At 42.7% G+C, this 19,389-nt stretch overlaps 2 long non-coding RNA genes across 7 annotated transcripts in view; both read left to right on the top strand.

The window, feature by feature from the left end:
* LOC147578124 (uncharacterized) overlaps positions 1-11,205 on the top strand; it is a 28,809-nt gene extending 17,604 nt beyond the window's left edge. The window contains exons 2-4 of one of the 2 annotated variants that reach the window (XR_015254822.1): positions 9,308-9,426; positions 9,929-10,045; positions 11,047-11,205. This is a non-coding gene — a long non-coding RNA (uncharacterized LOC147578124). Of the gene's footprint in view, positions 1-7,821; positions 9,427-9,928; positions 10,046-11,046 lie in introns of those variants that run through there. The other variant, XR_015254821.1, reaches the window with a different exon arrangement.
* A 1,580-nt stretch (positions 11,206-12,785) lies between these two features.
* The window catches only part of LOC147578123 (uncharacterized), a 30,332-nt gene continuing 23,728 nt past the window's right edge, over positions 12,786-19,389 (top strand). For 2 of the 5 annotated variants that reach the window (XR_015254819.1, XR_015254816.1), the window contains exon 1: positions 12,786-17,964. This is a non-coding gene — a long non-coding RNA (uncharacterized LOC147578123). The remainder of the gene's footprint in view (positions 17,965-19,389) is intronic. The other 3 variants (XR_015254820.1, XR_015254818.1, XR_015254817.1) reach the window with 3 other exon arrangements.

Genomic DNA, 19,389 nt, shown 5'->3' with positions numbered 1-19,389 from the left:
ATATCAGGGCTTCAATTATACCCATGCTAGATAAGTAGGGGTTGCCATAATATTTTTCATCTAAACTTTGGAGAGTTAAAGGAGGTGCTATTAACAATCTTGCAGGGAATACAGGTGTAAACGGACTGCCCTGGCAAACTAGAATGTAAGGTCACCTTGCAAATAAATAAATATCACCCTGTCCAAGTAAGAATTTATTCTGCTGTCTTACTGTGCTTTTCCAACTCCCCAGAGCCACATTCTCAAAGCTCACCTCATGAGTCCATGCCTACGAGCTTCCTACTTGTGTTGATTGCATGTCCTCTACATGTAGTCAACTTCACCGTGGCAGTCGTTAGTGCAGCTCCATACTCCCCGGTCCTCTTCCCTTTTTGACATAGACAAGGCTGAGATTTCTGGTTGGGTCCAGTCATGGGCTAACATCAAGGTGTCAGTGGGGCCACACTCCCTCTGAAAATTGTAGGGGAGAACCTGTTCCTTGCCTCTTCCAGCTTCTGGTGACTGCCAACACTTCTAATGACAGCATCCCTCTAGTCTGAGGCCAGCATCCTCAAATCCCTCTGTCCTTATCTTTCTATCACCCACTCTTCCCTGTATGTCTAATGACTCTGTGTTACTCCTACCAGGATACATGTGATTGAATTTGGGTGCCCTCCCCCCACCTTGGATAAGCTGGGATAATCTTCCCATCTCAAGATCCTTCCTTTAATCACATCTGCAAAGATACTTCCTCCAAACAAGATAATATTTACTGATTCCCAGGATCGGGACTTGGTACCTTTTGGGCCATTATCTGCTCATCACAAATGGCAAATCTTTGTGGATGGTGAGAGCAGACAGACATCGTCATCTTCATTTCGCAGTCAAGGTTGAGGTTGAGGTTGAGAGAATTTAAGTGACTTACACAAAGTCATGAGCCTGTCTGATGGGAGACAAGGAAGTAGAAATCACTGTGCAATTCCCTTTAAGCTGTGCTGATTCCCCAGGAGGGACCAGAAGATAGATGGCATACAGTCTACCTCCTGGCCTTCCTGTACACCATTGGACAATGTGCTCCAAAAATCTAACACAAAAAAATGACTCTTGGGGCTGACTTGATGATGGAAACATTAGCCTGTGTAGGACTTTCCTGGCACCATTAGGAACCAGCAAAATGCCTGGTGTGGAAACCTAGGTCCAGCTGTGCCATTAATAAGTTGTGTGAGTGTGGGCAAATTTCTATGACTTTCTGCTTTTCAGATTCCTAATATTTAAGCCAAGGGGATTGGGCTAGAAGATAATATGTTAAAATATAGATACCACTGAATGTCCACAATGCACTAAGAATCTCCATGCTGGACTAAGAACTTGGCTTATGTTATTTCATGCACTCCTCACAACCTAATGAAAGCGGCATACTTATTATGTGCATTTTACTGGTAAGGTTTAGAAAGATTGGACAATTTGATCAAAACCACACTGGAAGCTAGTGGTGGAACTAAATGTGATCTACCTGTTGGACTCCAAAGTCTTCTGACCTTCTGCCTGCTCATTCTCAGCATACTCCCCATCCATAGGACTGTGATGCCATGATGCTGGCCTGGCACAGGGGTCTGGACGATATAATGGCCAAAGACATAATATAACTCTCGTGTCTCTGCTATTTTCCAAGGAGCTAGCTGATGGATGGCAGCCAGATGCAGGATAGTCCTTTATTTAGAATATTGTGTGAGAGAGATGTGGTTCTGAGGGAAGCTAGGAATTTACAGGGAAAATTCTCTCATGGGAATGCCACAGGAAGCAGAACTCTGTGGAACACAGGCAAATCATGGTCTACTTTTATAAGTTAAACAGCTTGTACTCAGTAAGTATTTGGGTCTGTTTTGGTCTATAAAACCTAGGTTCTTTATCTCTGTGACTTTTGAGGCAGCTTTGTAGAACCATTGGCAGGTCAGGCAAGGGAGAAGCCCTGGGGGCAGGGTAGTCTCACCTCTACATTTTGCATTTGAAGGAACGGAGGCATAATTAAAGGAAATTTATTTATCCAGGAAACATTTCATGAGAACCTGTGTTTTGTGTATAGTGCTAAATGCCGGGTACAGAAATGAAACAATACAATCACTGTTCTAGGATCTCTGTGCCTAGTGGAGGAGGCAAGCTCTAAACATATAATTTCAATAAATACGGTAAACACTGCAACTGTGCTGAGAATTCCATGGGATCCTGAGGGAGTCAGCAGAGACTGATGTTTGAGCTAGAAGAAGGAAGTAGGAAAAGACAAACCAGGCAAGGGAAACAGGATCCTGGTTGGGTCAAGTGTATTCAGAGAACAGTGAGATGTTCATGGTGGTTGGAACGTGAGGTGATATGAGAGGAGGTCACAGGGGCTGGGGTGAGACTTGCCCAAAGTCAAATAACTTCTGGGCTGTTGAGATTGAAGCATTTCAGTCTATACCCTCAAGTAGGTTTTAATGACATTTTCCTTTCACTGGGTCTATTTTATGCACCTTGATTTTACTAGGCTAGACTTGGCATCCTTCACCAGGGACACAGGATCACTTTCACATGCTGCAGAACTTCTTAGGGCATCCGACAGGTCTGCTGACCACATGGAACAGTTTTGTGATATGTGGGAATCAGCTCAGGCTCTTGTACCTTGTTTTGTTTCTGTATCTCGCCTGCAGCAAAGTCTTAGCCCCTGCCCAGCACGGAGGCCTCAAGTTACACTGTGATCCTGAGAGTACCTGGTACATCTGGGTGTGGGCAACATAGTTGAAAATGCCTTTTGAATAAAGTCGTTGGTTTTTAATCGCCGAAGAAGAATAACTGAAAATTCAGAGATTTGCGACTGTTCCATCTCCTATAGAAAGGGGAAGAAGGATGTCCTGCTCCTTCTCTTGATTTTGAGATTAATCCACGGCCCTTTTTATCCCGCTTCCGGGTTTTCCTTTAGAATTCACTGACCACAAGTTGGTTTCCTGTCCCCGCGGTGCCTATGTATATTTGATGTACTTTTACTGGCTGGCTGAACAGCATGATGGAAATGAAGGTGCTGATCCACTACTACTATTGGTCCCATGGCTTTCCCTTGTCCCTGAAAATTGGGGGATCCTGCCAAATTCCTTTCCATTAATTATAATAACAATAATAACAAAAGCTTCTTTGGGGGTCTCCTCCGTGCCTTTACAATGCAGTTCTTTCTCTCCTATATTCCCCTTAGGATATTTTCTACTTAATGAGATGCAGTGATACATATTCTTTCTTGCTGTTTCTCTTCTGGCTGAATGTGATTTTTTTTTTTTTTGTACCTACAAAGGCCCCACAGTTTGAGTCCTGAGTGGCAAAAAATTATTGCTTAAAGAAGGAAAGCAAATACTGAGGCCGAAACTGTGAACTCTGAAGAACTATTATTTTCTTCCTGTAGCATGTTTTGAGAGCCTACTATATCCTCCGCTAGATTTTGAGGACATAAAGATAAAGCAGTCTCTGTCCACAAAGAAGTGAGTTGCATGCAGAAGACTAAGGAGTAAACCAACAGACACACAGAAAGGATGGGCATCCCCAAAGGGCTGTGGGAGCATGGAGGAAGGGCCATTTAGTCTGGGTAGGGGGTTGGAGAACACAGGGAATCCATTTCCAGAGACATGCTGAGTTGCTTCTTTTTTTAAAAAAAATTTCTTTTTAACGTTTATTTATTTTTGAGACAGAGAGAGACAGAGCATGAACGGGGGAGGGGCAGAGAGAGAGGGAGACACAGAATCGGAAGCAGGCTCCAGGCTCTGAGCCATCAGCCCAGAGCCTGACGCGGGGCTCGAACTCAAAGACCGTGAGATCGTGACCTGAGCCGAAGTCGGACGCTTAACCAATTGAGCCACCCAGGCGCCCCATGAGTTGCTTCTTAAAGAATAGAATTGAATAAGTATTGGGTGGAAAACTAGGAGGAAGGGGAGGAGAGAAAATGGAGGAGGGAGAGATGGCACAAAGGACGGTGGAATAGAAGGAAACATCATTTACAAGGAACTGCGGGTCAGAAATTACATGGCATGCAAGAGCAAGTACAAAATGATGGGTTAAGGAGAGGATAAAGATTTTTAACTAGTATCACTGAGGGCTTACTAAATAGCCTTTCGTATACCATTATCTCACAAACGGTTGGATAAGTGTCTGTGGTAGATATTACTGTATCTAGATAAGAACACTCTAGGCCGAGGACATTAAGTCGCTTTCCAAGTCCTTACAGCCACCTGATAAGTGAGGGAGCTGGGATCTGATTTCACTTCTCAGGTGTTTGGTACAGACACTTTGCAGTGGCCTCACGTGCATTTGCAGAAGCCCTTGTCAGGCATCCTTTCCCGAAAGGAAGGCCCAGCAGCGAGATGGGGGTTAACAACCACATTCCCTAAGATGTTGAGGAAACTTTTGTAATGCGTGTGGTTACAGGTAAGAAATTGAGGGAGGAAAAAAGTGGCTCTTTAGAGGAGGATGCTGGATGAGTTAAAAAGAGAAACCAAGGATGAAGGAGGTTAAGCAGTGATGAAGGAAAGGAAGAAAGTAATTAGAGTTCAGTGAGCTAAAGACACAATTTAAAGACTTTTCAGGAAGGAGCCAAAGTGGGAATGGAAAAGATTACATTGCAAGGTTTCTATGGGCTGGTGAAAGCTTTAGGGTAAATCAAAGGACTGTTACCCATTCAATAGAATTTTATATTATTTTAGGAAATCGAGTAACAGTCCATTAGCTGCAAAGTCCAGGATCAAGAAGACAGCTAAAAGACGGGGCAAGTTCTGGAAGCCTCATATATCTAAGGGTTTCGGCTGTGAAACATGTTGATGTTTTAAGAGTCTCGGCGATCATCTCCTGTGACTTTGACTTTGCAGTTGAGGAAACTGAGGCCAGAGAGATGCTGTTAATTTTATATAAGATTGAGCCCCCTTCTAAGCAGAGACTGGATTATAACACTCAATTTAGTGCTTTTTGCAAGACTGTGAATTTCAGGCCAGGGCATGGGTTACCCTACCCTGTGGTTAGAACACCAACACTCTACTCACAGACCAGTCATAGAACAGGGGGTTCAGAATCAGGGCCTTGAATTACAAAGAGCAATGGCTTCCCATATGGAAGTGTGCCCCAGAAAAGCAAGCACTAGGAGGAAATGACATTACCACAGAAGATTTGGGACATGAAGGAAGGTCAAGTGGTGGTAAGGATGAGGATGGAGAAATACAGAGGCGAGGGAAAGGGCTGGAACATTGTTAGGACATGTATCAGAAAGACTCTAGCTCTATGGAGAGGAAGTCCTCACTTACATTTTGTTAAACCATTTTTAAAAATAATAAAATGTGTGGGGCGCCTGGGTGGCGCAGTCGGTTAAGCGTCCGACTTCGGTTCAGGTCACGATCTCGCGGTCCGTGAGTTCGAGCCCCGCATCGGGCTCTGGGCTGATGGCTCAGAGCCTGGAGCCTGTTTCCGATTCTGTGTCTCCCTCTCTCTCTGCCCCTCCCCCGTTCATGCTCTGTCTCTCTCTGTCCCAAAAATAAATAAACGTTGAAAAAAAAATTAATAAGAAAAATAATAAAATGTGGACCTTTTTACAGGAAAGGGAGCATAGTATAGCAGGGAGGTTTGTGGGCTTTGACCTGGGTCAGTCCTGGTTTGCAACCCCGACTCTGACTCTGTGGCGGCGTTCAGGCAAGAACACACAAACCACCAAGCTATTCTGACAGAGATAATTTACTTTAGGGACGCTATTAAATATTATTGAAAGATGGAAAAGCCTAAAAAAGGAACACTGCGGAAACACCAAGCTTCCAGAAGGAGTTGCAGTTCCTTGGGTTGGGGGCAAAAAAACGAAAGGCCTGGGAGCTTTTGAAGTCAGAAGCTTGAGGGAGGGGCCCCCACAGAGACTCCTGAGAAGGGGACGACTCAGCTGCTGCTGGGGCTGGTGCCCTGCAAGGTGCAGACTCAGACCACAGAGGAGGGGGTATCATCTGCAGGGTTCTGATATCCGTAAGGGGATGCAACGACACTGATTTTAGGAGCAGAGGGGGGAAAAACACACAGGTATTGGAAATAACTGCTGCTACCGGGAGCAGCTACTGCCAGGGTGCATTGCTGGAAGGTGCTGATGGGAACAGTTAGAGAGGGGAGGGGGTGTGGACCTTTCTCCTCCTCCAGTCCTCCAGACTCCCTCTTGAGTCCCCTAAGGGCAGAACTTAACAAAGGGCAATCAGAAATGAAAAAATATATGGTTTGCAGAGTCTCAAACCCAAATTTGAAAAAGTGAAGTATAGAAGAGTGTGTTTGGGACCAAAAGGCTGTAGCTTAAAATGAACACAGCCCCTCGGTAGCTCTGTGATCCCCATGGGCATAGATCTCTGATCCTCAGAGATCAACCTCCCCTAATGTCATAACCCTTTCTGGTTCTGACCCCTTAACTCCTGTTCCCTTTATGGAAAAACTCCTCAGAATGGTGGTCTGGCTTCAATGTCTCCACTTCCTCACCTCTCATTTTCTCTTGAGACTTTTCCATGTGGGCTCTCATCTGTAACACTCCCTGGGAACCAGCCCGTTTTCCAATCCGGAAAGCCATTCTGCCTCCAGTTGTGATTCTAAGTTTTACCAATGGGATGATTTTAGAAGGACATTCTTCTAAAAACGTATTGCTCTCTAAAGAAAAGCTGTAGAGGCCAGAAGGTCAGGAGTACAACTTGACCAGAAAAGCTCGTGGAGGAAAAAAATGACAATAAACCCACCCACTTCTTATTTCATACCATTTTTAGATTGGCAAAGAGTAGATACATCATGTAGGTGGAAAATATTCAGAATTACTCGGAATGGTTTCTTGAGGAGAATGTTAACATTAGCCCCGGCTTTTTAAATGGCTCATTTTGGAGGCTAATCAAAGGTTCAGAGAACTGAAGAAAAATCTGAATTTCTTTCTAGAGGGAAAGTATTGATGATGAAACTTGTTCCTCATTCTGCTCCCTTTCTTTGACAATATCACCATCTCCTCCTCCCTCTCTAATTTATCAATGCAGTTTAGGCTGCAGAGAAATCTAAATAGCCATACTGATTTCACAAATTAGGGGTAAATCCTACAGTTTCGATCTCTCCACAAAATCCCACCAGATCTGAGCAGCACTGAAGCTACTTTTAATCCACAAAGGACACTAATCTGGGCTCTATATTCATGGGGGGAAAACACACAGTCACCCTGGAACCAGAGCTATGTATTTTCTTTTAAGTAAATAGTTTGAATATAAGCTTTGACAGGCCGGAGAAGATTTTTTTGAAAGAAGCCTTACAAAACATCTTTTCTACTAGAGCAATCCTCACCCACCCGCACCCCTTTAAATCCTCCTTTAAACCTTCTCTTTTACTTCTTCTTCCTATATCCTTGACTTAATACTATAGCTCAGATAGTTTTCCCACATCTTGCAAAGCATATCTTGATCTTCATCATCTGTAGGAAATGAGGTTTTTTTGTTTTATTTGTTTTTATTTTTTTATTTGTTTTTTGTTTTTGTTTTTTATTTTTGAGAGAGAGAGAGTACAAGGGTGAGGGAGAGGGGCAGAGGCAGAGGGAGAGACAGAATCTTTTTTTTTTTTGATTTTTTTTTCAACGTTTATTTATTTTTGGGACAGAGAGAGACAGAGCATGAATGGGGGAGGGGCAGAGAGAGAGGGAGACACAGAATGGGAAACAGGCTCCAGGCTCTGAGCCATCAGCCCAGAGCCTGACGCGGGGCTCGAACTCACGGACCGCGAGATCGTGACCTGGCTGAAGTCGGACGCTTAACCGACTGCGCCACCCAGGCGCCCCTGAGAGACAGAATCTTAAGCAGGCTCTATGCTCAACACGAAGCCAGACTCAGGGCTTGATCCCATGACACTGGGATCATGACATGAGCTGAAATCAAGAGTCAGGTGCTCAACCAACGGAGCCACCCAGGCATCCTGGAAATGAGGTTTGATGTGAGAGTTAAGATACTATTGTGAATATGGAAGCAGCCTAAGTGTCTGTCTTCAGATGAATGGATAAAGAAATGTAATATGGGTCTCCTGGGTGGCTCAGTCAGTTAAGTTCCTGACTCAATTTCAGCTCAGGTCATGATCTCATGGTTCATGAGTTCAAGCCCCTCATTGGGCTCTGTGCTGGCAGCAGGAAACCTGCTTGAGATTTTTTCTGTCTCTCCCTCTTTCTCTGCCCCTACCCTGCTCATGCTCTCGCTCTCTCTAAAAGAAATATTTAAAACAAGAGAGAGAGAGAGAGAGAGATAATATATATCATAGGGAATATTATTCAACCAAAAAAAAAAAAAAGAGAAAATCTTGCTATTTGCAACAACATGGATGGACCTTGAGGGCATTATGCTAAGTGAAATCAGTCAGACAGAGAAAGACAAATACTGTATGGTCTCACTTATGTGTTGAATCTAAATAAAAACAAAAACAAAAGAAGAAAAACACATCCCTCCCTAAAACAAAACAAAAAACACAGCTCAGATACAGAGAATAGATTGGTGCTTGACAGAGGCAAGGGTTGGAGGTGGGCAAAATGTGTGAAGGTGGTCAAAAGCACAAACTTTCCAGTTACAAAATTAATAAATCCTGAGGGCATAATGTTCAACATGACTATTATAGTTAATAGTACTGTATTATATATTTGAAAGTTGCTAAGAGAGTAGACCTTAAATGTTCTCATAACAAGGAAAAAAATGTGTAACTATGTGTGGTGATGGTGACCTACAATTAATGTTATATGTCAATTATATCTCAATAAAAATAAATAATATCATGAAAGAAACTGGTCTTTTAGAAGCACTTGGTAAATGTTTGTTTATTCTAGCTTTAAAGCTGTATTCTAGTTTGTGTATCCGCAAATGAATTTTATTTACTTACTTATTTACTTATAGAAAAATTTTTTAATGTTTCTTTATTTTTGAGAGCAAGAGAGATACAGAGCGTGAGTGGGGAAGCGGCAGAGAGAGAGGGAGATACAGGATCTGAAGCAGGCTCTAGGCTCTGAGCTGTCAGCACAGAGCCCGACGTGGGGCTCGAACTCATGAACTGTGAGATCATGACCCAAGCCGAAGTTGGACGCTCAACCACTGAGCCACCCAGGTGCACTTCCACAAAAGAATTTTAGGAATCTGTATATTGTCTTTACTTCCAAAGAATCTTCCAGAGGCTAGGGGGGTTTGCATGACAGCCTCAGATGACTGAGGCCAGCCTGACCTGCTCTGCATTTCCAAGAAGTTCCAGCCTTTCTAGGAATAGATGCTGTTAGATTCAGGGTGTCAACTGGCCCTTTTTGCTTTTATTCAAGGCATGAGATAAGCTACCAAGGGACTCTCCACACTGCAATGAACATTCAGACTCCTAAACTGGTCCATGATTGATTAGGAAAATGAGAGCATCTACAGATGTTCTGGTGTCCTCATGGAGGTAATTGACTGTGGTAAGATGCAATGTTGAAGATGAGACAATGGAACAGAATAAGAAAATGTATTTGTTTCTTGATATGGCAATAGGCACATGGACTTTTAAAAATAGGGTTAAATTCTGGCTTGTGAACCATAATTAGAGCAACGCCAATCAGTTACCATTCAGAAACATATAGCAACCAGCTTTAAGTACCCTAGATTAGGAAGCACCTTAAATAATATGTAGGATTCATCTATTTCATATTTTAATAATTTTGCATCACAAACACTTCTATTGTACTGTGCAGGCAACTAATACTTCCAATTTTTCAACAGGTGCAGGATAAACTATTTAATTGATAGTGTAATTACCACTACCCTTATTTGGGTAGATGGAAATGTAACTTTTATAAGATGCTTGAAAAAACAGTCTAGGATTGACCGTAGTTATTTTGAAAGCCCTCTTGGGCAATATTCTTTGATTGCATTCCACCGATATTTTAATCTTGTCATTTTTGTTCAAGGACCAGCGGTGACTCCCTATTGATCCTGACATCCGATACAAGCGTCTTAACTGACTGCCAATTGCTCAGCCCATCTTTCAAATCTAATTTTCATTACAACTCAACATTAACACTCAGGTCTGTCACGTTAACATGCTTCTTGCTTCCCCCAAAGCCAATTATAGAATTAAAGAGTTTCTTTAGAAAGACCATCTAATTTACTCACTCCCTTATTTTCAGATAAAGACAGGCTAAGAGTGGCTGACTCAGATGGCTAGTTACTAACAGAACAAGACTTGGGCGCAGGTCACCTTATGTTCCAGTTAGTCATGGTTCTCCCTGACTATGCTACTGCTTGACTCTCATTTTTGCCTTTGTGCTACTGATGAGGACTGATACTGCCCCAAATGCCATCTACTTTCCTTTTAAGATGTATGTCTTTCCAACATTCCAGAATACTGCTCCAAAACTCGGCTCCTCTAGAACCTTTGCCCTTTAACCCCAGGTAGCTCTCACATACCTTTATGTCATATCAAAATCTGTCCCCACATTCCCCCAGGGCCTCCTGCAAACATTTCATTCATGTCAAACCAATATGACTTTGGGTTATTCCACTTCTTAAAATGATGTGATTTTTGGTTCTCTAATCACGAATTCCTTAATAAGGTCTTCTCTATCCCCACCTCCTATCCTGGTGCCAAACACAGTGGTTTTTCACACAGATAGAGCTCAATATTTATTGACAGTAAAGCAGAATGGCAGGGGGCAATTTGCCTCATCTTTTCTACATCCTATTGCTTTTACAGCATATAGAATTCTCTCTCTATTGATGCAGTGCCTGTTCAAAGCTGCCCATACTAGACCAAATATATTCTATGTCAATTCTTCTTGGCCTTAGAACTGTGACATGGTTGAAAGGTACATTGTGAGTAAATTATCACTAATAATAGTTATAGCACTGACATTTGGAAATGATTTACATATTTCTTTAAACAGAGAAAATTCAAAGTTATCTAATATTACCCTTACCACTTTACATTCATGGAAGTTTAGAAAGGGGTGGAGTCATGGCTTGAAATTAGCCTCCCTTTTTATTTTTATTTATTTTTAATGTTTATTTAATTTTTTTTGAGAGACAGAGAGACACAGAATGTGAAGAGGGGAGGGGCAGAGAGAGGGGGACACACAGAATCCGAAGCAGGCTCCAGGCTCTGAGCTGTCAGCACAGAACCTGATGCGGGGCTCAAACTCACAGACCGCGAGATCATGACCTGAACCAAAGTTGGACCCAGACGCCCCTGGCCACCTTTTTATTTAAAAAAAATTTTTTTTTTCAACGTTTATTTATTTTTGGGACAGAGAGAGACAGAGCATGAACGGGGGAGGGGCAGATAGAGAGGGAGACACAGAATCGGAAACAGGCTCCAGGCTCCGAGCCATCAGCCCAGAGCCTGACGCGGGGCTCGAACTCACGGACCGCGAGATCGTGACCTGGCTGAAGTCGGACGCTTAACCGACTGCGCCACCCAGGCGCCCCCTGGCCACCTTTTTAAAGGTAACCTGGCATAGCTCTGCTCTGCTCTACCATACATTAATTTCGAGTCCAGTTTATTTACCATATTTCTCCATTCTTAGGAACATGTAGTCTGTCAAGAATAGTGAAGGAGCTGAGATTCCACCCTATTTACCAGCTACCAAGTTGGCCTGCCACAGTTTCATCGATGCCAGCAGAAGACATGAGATCCCTGAGTCAGAGACAAAAAATAGTTGATCGCTTATAGCAAAAGCAGTAGTATTAGCATTGTAGGGTTCCCAAGCTCTGTTTCCTATAGAACAACGAGTGTGTTGTGTTACAGAACATTGAACTTAAGAAATCCAAATGCTTTATAATAGGCTACATTGATACATTGGGAACAAACCTACCCAACCTTTGCAGTCAAGGGAGACATTGTCAGTATAACATCATCCTTGAAAAAATAGTCTAAACGAAAGGTCATCAATACCTCTGTTCCTGAGATATAAAGAAAAGGGAGAGAACCATGGAGAACTGCCTCCCAACTAAGCTCATTGCAACCTTTGTACCAAATACATGGCTTCTTGTTCATAGATTAGAGCCATGGAAATGACTGTGGTAGGCAACAAAGGCCACATGGAAGGTGTTATGGGCCATGACAAGAAGAGGACCCTGGATAAATCTTTGCAACTGAAGGGAAGGAGGCAAGTGATATCTTGCTTAGTTAAAGAGGCAAAAGAAAGGCAAATATAAACGAGTTGTTATGTATAAAGGCCTATTTCACCTTTCAAATGAACAGGACCATGGTCCATGGAGAATAAGTGGTAGTGACAAAAAAGAATGGTGGACTAACCCAGATGGAGACCAAAAAGAACTTTGATGAGAAATGAGTAAATGCAGAAGGTGAAGTAGGGGACAGGGGGGAAGAGACTGGGACAGAGACAAAATGTTGCTGGTTGACAAAGCAAATGAAAAACTCATCAGCTTTAGTTTTGCATCTATCTCTCTCAAGGAGAACAATGCTCACAGTAGAATTGATTATATCAGGGGTCAACAAACTATGGCCTGTAGGCCACAAACTTCCTGCTGCCTATTTTTGTAAATAAAGTTTTATTATAACACAGCCACCCCCACATTTTTTTTTTAATCTTCTATGGCTGCTTTTGTATTACATGGGCAGAATTGAGTCGTTGCTACAGAGAACAAATGGCCTTAAAACCTATAATGTTTATTATCTGTTTTATTATAGTAAAATTTGGTAAACTATGACTAGATGACCCTACTCAGCTGGATTTGAATCCTGAGTGGCTTGGGCAGAATTTATGGCAAAAACCAATAACTGACCACTAATATCTATTCTCCCCTCTCCCAGATTCTTTTGTTGGTAAGTGAGGCCATGCAATCAAGATCTCTCCAATGAAATGCGAGCAGAAGTGACGTGCCACCATTTTGACTGGTTTATAAAATCTCTACACATGACTACTCCTTTATTCTCCCTCTTTTGGCTTCCTGGGACTTCAATATCCATCATGACCTTACAAGCTATGTGTCGAAGACAGAGCTTGGATCCCCGAGCTTCACTGCTATCCCAAACTCTCACCCTGGACTATTAAATGAAGAAGAAATCATCTTCTTGTTGGCTACGTTGTTCTATGCTGTTGAAATGTTGATATATATATTAGTTATAGACATAGACAATTAGATATATTACTGCAACCTACTCTAACACTAATTGAGAGAGAGCACTTAGCCAAAATCTATTCTCATTGCACCTATGGGAATGTTTTTCTCCTAACAGTTAATCTGACTGTGGGGTGTGGTTATTTGTCTTGTTGTTGTTTTTCTGCAGCATCCAAACAACTTTACTACTTTAAGAGAAAATCCCCAAAGAGATGGAACAAAGGGCCCTCCCTGTCTCAATCTATGGATGCCAAAGTGGGGCAGATATTTCTTTTCCTCATCTCTGGCAGCTAGCATAGGTGTTTGACCACAGCTTGACCCATCAGATACTCTACCACTTTGAATCTTGAGCAAGTGGTACAAAGATGCGAGGGTCCTCAGAGGTTTTTCATGGCACTTTTGGTGTCAAAAATTGCGTTGTGTGGGAGTGAATGGCCAGTGGTGACGAGTAGTGTTGCACCAGCAGTGTCTTTCCTTCTTTCGGAATGTTCTTGGCCATGTGTTGTTTCTGTTCCCTTTTCTTAACTGTGGTAGTTTATGCTGTTCAATTAAACTATGTCTTCTAGAATTTCCTTTTCTGTATGTAACAAGTTATAGTGGGCAAAAGAGGAATTTGTGGAGCGCCTGGGTGTCTCAGTTGGTTAAGCATCTGACCCTTGACTTTGACTCATGTCATGGTCTCATGGTTCGTGAGATCAAGCCCCACATGATCTATACAGATCTCTCTCTCCCTCTCTCTCTGCCCCTCCCCTGCTCTCTCTCTCTCAAAATAAATGAATAGGCTTTAAAAAAAAAAAAGAAGAAGAATTTGTGTAAGACTGTGAACTCGGAAGGCAGAAGTGAAACAACAAACGTTACTCCCTGAAGGTCTTCATGACTAGATGCGGTGACAGAATTAAAGGTTCCAGGCAGTACTTGCTCTCTTACCTCCCACCTCCAGCTTTTCTTCCCAATTAGTGGCCCTTTGACTAACAGCAGCCTCAGGACCACCACCATTCATTTGGTGTGTGGCTCGCTGAAGAGAAGCTCAGCTTCCTTAGGTAATCCCACAAGCCTTGCGATCCCACTTTGGTGGCTGAATGTGCTTGGTGGTTGACTCCTTTCTGATCCTCCCACTTGCTACTGGACGCCCACTTCCCAGCAACTCCTATAATTGTCTTTTGGCCTAATTTCCATAATAAATTCCTCATCATAAAACACACATGGTTCTGCTTCTAACATCTCCCTGTTGATCTCTGAAAACCCACACTGTTTACCCTGGCCAGCAAGGCCTTCTGTGACCAAGGCTCTGACTCTCCAGCAACATCTTGTGAAGTTCTTGTTCTTCAAACTGAGTTTCACTCTAGAATACTCTAGCCTCTGTGTATCTTATATAGTTTCACACCTCTGTGCTTTTTGCTTATTCTGTTTTTCCCCTCAAAATACACTCCTTTTGCACTTTTGTGTAATTAATTTCTGTTGCTTCCTCAAGCTTAGGCCCAGGTATTATCTCCTCCAAGAGTATTTGGGTGTCACCATGGACCAGGTTAAGTGCCCCTCCCTTGGGCTTCCATTGGCCTCTCCATGATGTCCCATATACATTGTTTTGAACCCTGCTATTTCCCCTCCCTGGACTATATCTTTCTCGGAGACAGGAGCTATGTCACATTTGTTTTTAAATCCTTAGTGTCTGTACAGAGCCTAACACAAAATAGGCTTCCAAAGTGTTTTTTAAAGTGAGCAGAACTAGCTGTTCTAAATGAGTTTGGCTTGATAAATTACATCTCGGTATCTTCAGAAAATCAACACAATGCTAAAACACCATGTATAATAAGAACAAGCAAATGGAGGTAAATATGGTAGAAAATGGGTGGTTAAGGTAGTGGATTTTATGCCCCAATAAATAAAGAAACAGTAATCACTGGAAATCAGCAAAGGGTCTCCAAGAAAATATTTGTTGGTTCCCATTTATGAAAGATATTCTTTGAGGCAGGCACTGTATTAGACACTCAACATACAAAGGTAGCTAATTTTAGCCCTGAAGTGAGTTCAAGTTTCATGGGACAGCCACACCTGAGCAGCATCTGCATAGGTATAGTAATAGCTGCCTTCAGGACCTATGGAAAACTTTACCCTAAAGCTGGTGATTAATAGATCAGTGTTTACCCGAAGATACACTTAAAGTAACAAGCACTGATCTTTTTCTCTTTTCTCTTCACCTACTTTTGTTAGTGATATATATCATGATATTGGAGAGAGAGTTATATCGGTGGCTGAATCAAAGTTGGGAGGGATGGTAAAGATGGTAAGTAGGATCTACAACTCTTTGTGGTTGCAATAATAAAAACAAAATTCAATCAGATGAATGTAACGTTCTGTACACGAGCCTTAAGTCCCAGCGTCCCTAGGTAGAGGTTACCGCAAGATGCAGTCCAAAAGGAAAGAACTTTCTAACAATCGGAGCCATTGTCCAGAAGTGGAACAGACTATCCTGGGAGATCACGTGCTGCCCTCACCGGAGCTCTGAAGCAGAGGCCGGAAACCCCCGTGGATGCGGTGAGATCTCAGCGTTGTGTTGTTTCACACACCCTGGCCTCAACCACATGAAGAATCTTATTTGTCTGTTGTTGGGTCAAGAGATGTTCCCTCCAGCTGTTGAGAATCTTGTCGCCTGGGTAAAATAACAGGGCATATTTTACAAGAGCTATTAATATGGGCTGTAAGTGTGCTGTGAGGCACCAGGCCAACAGCTGGATGGAAATGGCAGGTTCTGGGCCAGCTGAAACCCTGCTTTCAAGTGTTGCATGTTGCGCACACACACATAAACACACACACATGTGCGCACACGCATACACACAACCAGCTTGGGAATGTTAAACGGCTCCAGATTTATTTTTTAATATGAACTAAAATGTGGAGTGTGGCCTAGAGGTACACAGAACCCGGCGAGCCTGCTCCTTCACGCCACAGGCCGGAGGCATCTGGCCCAGGCCTAAAAGCTCCTGGAGCTCCGCGAAGATGAAGGGTTCGGGAAGGCATGCCCTCCTCCTCAGCCAGGTGACTGGGCAGAGGAACCGCAGAGCAACCCGGGCCGTCACAGCATCTGGGTGATTACCTAGTCAGATTGCCACCGCACAACAGTGAGATCTCTCTTCTTCAGGCAGTCAACGTCCCTTGGTGAGTCATTAGAAAAAGTAAGATACTACCTAGATTCTACATAAAATACAAACACTTGTATTTTATGTTCCATCCCTCAGCCATCATGTTCCTGTCTCACAAAAGTCAGATTTACTCCGGTCATGACCGAAAGGAAAGGGCGGCGGAATGGTAACACATTGCTCTGCAGCTTCCAGAATGTCGTCTTAGGGAAACGGGACTGGGGACTGCCGTTTGCAAGCTTTCGGTTTAAAATGATTAATAAGGGGAGGCGGGAGGCAGGAGGAAGAGGTGTCCTTTTTGTCTCTGCTATTGTTCTGCAGTCGTTTCTGTGATGTTCGGAACGACACTTAATCAGTCGGGGCCCCTGTTTATCAGCTCGCCCAAGACAGGCCACGGGATTTATTTTGTCAATGAGCCTTGTTGTCTTTCAGCAGCCTCCATTCCAGAGAGGAGCGTTTACTACTTGGCTCTCTGAACAATGTCTGATAGAGCTAACTAATAGCTTGTGGCTTTTTATCCGTATCCACATTTTCTATCTCGCCCATAGCGCTGAAGGTGGAGTTGAGTGAAATGTTTGCACTTGCTGAAAGTCTGAACTCAGACAAGGCGTCAGGATTTTCTTACTGGGACCAGAGGCTGTCAGGCTGATTTGATAGGGTGCTATTGCCAAAATCAAAATACATCTGAACAGGTATTTTTAAGTCTTCATTGAGGACTTTTCTCATCCTTCGTCAATGGTCTTGATTTCATTAAACAAAAACAAAAACAAAAACAAAACTCCGCCTGGCTTCTACTCTGTCAAAAGCAGACTTATTGTTACCCTAAAACGGTACAGCACTTGCCAGTTGTGTTTTGGTTTTCAAGCTGTTCAGCATCTGAGCACAGAAATGTATTGTTCTGTCCCAAATAACCTCTTTATATATTTTGAAGACTCAAAAGCAACATAATTAGCTTATATACTTTTACTCCTAATGTAATTGTGTATCAATTTTTGTCATTTTCAAAATACTGTCACAGTAAATCTGAAATGATATTATCAGGAGTTTGTTATTTGGGATCCCATGCTGTATTTCAGTAATTATGCAAATTAATGAAGTAAGACAATCTTATTTGGAAGCGATTCACATGATAAATGGAAAATAGAACACAAGAACATAGTTAAACTCAATTCTCATTTTTACAAGCTGTGCCTTATCATATTACTGGACTGAAACACAGGCTTTCATTGTGAAATGCGGCATCTGTAACAAGTAAGATCATTATTAAAATTAAGCATTAAAGAGTATATTCTTTGCTCTTTCTTTATGCAGCTTGAGAGCATAATGTGTTCTTCAAATTGCTACCATATTGTTTCAGAAACGCTTATCAATGTGAAGTGTCATTCAATTTCATGGAGTCCTCTGTTCCCATTCCCTCAATTGTAAACCAAACAAGAAAACAGATGCGTGATTGCAGCTCTTTTGAGTATTAGCTTTCAAAAAGATGTGCCTTTCCGCCAAATTCCAAATATTTTTGTTTTGTTTTAAATTACTCTCACTCCAGATAGCTGCTTCTGATGACTCGGAGAAGCAGCAGTCAAAGCAGTACCATGAGAATTTGTCTTCAGAACCATCAGACTTCCCTTGCCTTTGGAGACATACGCCTCTCCCTTCTGCCTCCATCTTCGGGAGCTCCACGCTGTCTCCTGTGCTCTCCTACCTATTATAGCCGGTGCCGAGCAAAGAAGGTGACATCACTTATTCCCTAGCAGGGTTCCGTGCCCGTGATCCCAGGGGGTACTTGCACTTACTCTGTAGAGAGTTAGAAACCCTATGTTGGAAGGGATCCTTGCAGGCTGATACACCATTTTCTTCTTGTCACTTCAAAGACAGTTTGTTTACTCTTTTTCTGCCATTGTTAGTGAGTGTTGTTTTGTTTTGTTTTGTTTGTTTGGATGTTCTTGCTTTTGGTGAGCTAAAAAAGTCGGCCTCTCTGTACTTCATAATCACTAACCTTCATTTGCCTTCTAGGGTAACACGGAACAAATTGACCTACCTTCTCCACTTGACAGCTTTCCAAATATCTGAGGAGAGTAACCACATCTTTCCTTCGCCTCCTTTTAGCCAAGTTAATCATTCCCGGTTCTTTCATTTGTTCCTCATTTGACATGGTTTCCAGATTCTGCCAGACATTTTCCCTCCCCACCGCCCATCTGGATTGCCAACTCTGAACAAACTCTAGTTTCCCAATGCTATAGAATATGGTATCAGAGACGGAACACAATTCTCCAAGGTTCCAGAACTGACACAGAGATAGCACATGACCTAGAATTTGGTATCTATACTTCCTTTGATGGGGTTTGCTAGCTACACCAGCTTTCTTTCGGTGAAAATTTTTTAGACATACTGTGCATCAAGCATGGCACTGGAGAGACAATAATGAACAAGACCCAGTCCTCACCCTTGAAGAATCTGTAACAGAGATCCACTCACCTATAAACATCATATGAGGTGAACACACAGCGATAGGACCGTGGATAAGGTACAGGAGGAAGAGGTTAACAGTGACGGACTTTGCAGAGGAAGTAGTACTAAGCAGAGATTCGACTGCTGCCAAGCCAGGTCTTTCCTTCTGATTGTAGATTTTCAAGTATAGAAGTGCACTTTTTTTCTGGTAGCTGTCAAATGACAGACTGTTCACTTTTAAAGGGAGTTCAGAGCTCCAACTTCAGTGACTATGGAACTTCAACTCCACCTTCTCTAGGATGAGACCAGCACAGCCAGTGCACCTGGAATTCTGAAGAATTCTGCTAGTAGATATCATTTTGTTACTTAAAAGGCCTCTAGAACTTATACTTGACGTGATCTTTTCGCTTGGTACCAGCATCCTGTTAGGAACCCTTGGTCTTACTTCTCCAAAAGGTGATAGCAAAGGTTCAAATCTACAAAGTCAACCATGTTGTTAAGGAATACACACTTGCAGATGCCACTTTGGGAAAAAAATGTAAACATGAATTTATAGCAAAGGTCTGTCACCAAATTCTGGCTTGGTGACTTACCCCAGGAATTGGGTGGCTGTTAATAATTTTCTGCTCTCTTATCTAAAGCTGAAAGCAGGGGTGCCTGGGTGGCTCAGTCGGTTAAGCATCCGACTTTGGCTCAGGTCACGATCT

Source organism: Puma concolor, chromosome C1 (genome assembly GCF_028749965.1).
Source record: "Puma concolor isolate L17-30 chromosome C1, mPumCon1.1.hap2, whole genome shotgun sequence".
In the NCBI taxonomy this organism is placed as follows: Eukaryota; Metazoa; Chordata; class Mammalia; order Carnivora; family Felidae; genus Puma; species Puma concolor.
This window is presented reverse-complemented; position numbering and strand designations above follow the sequence as displayed.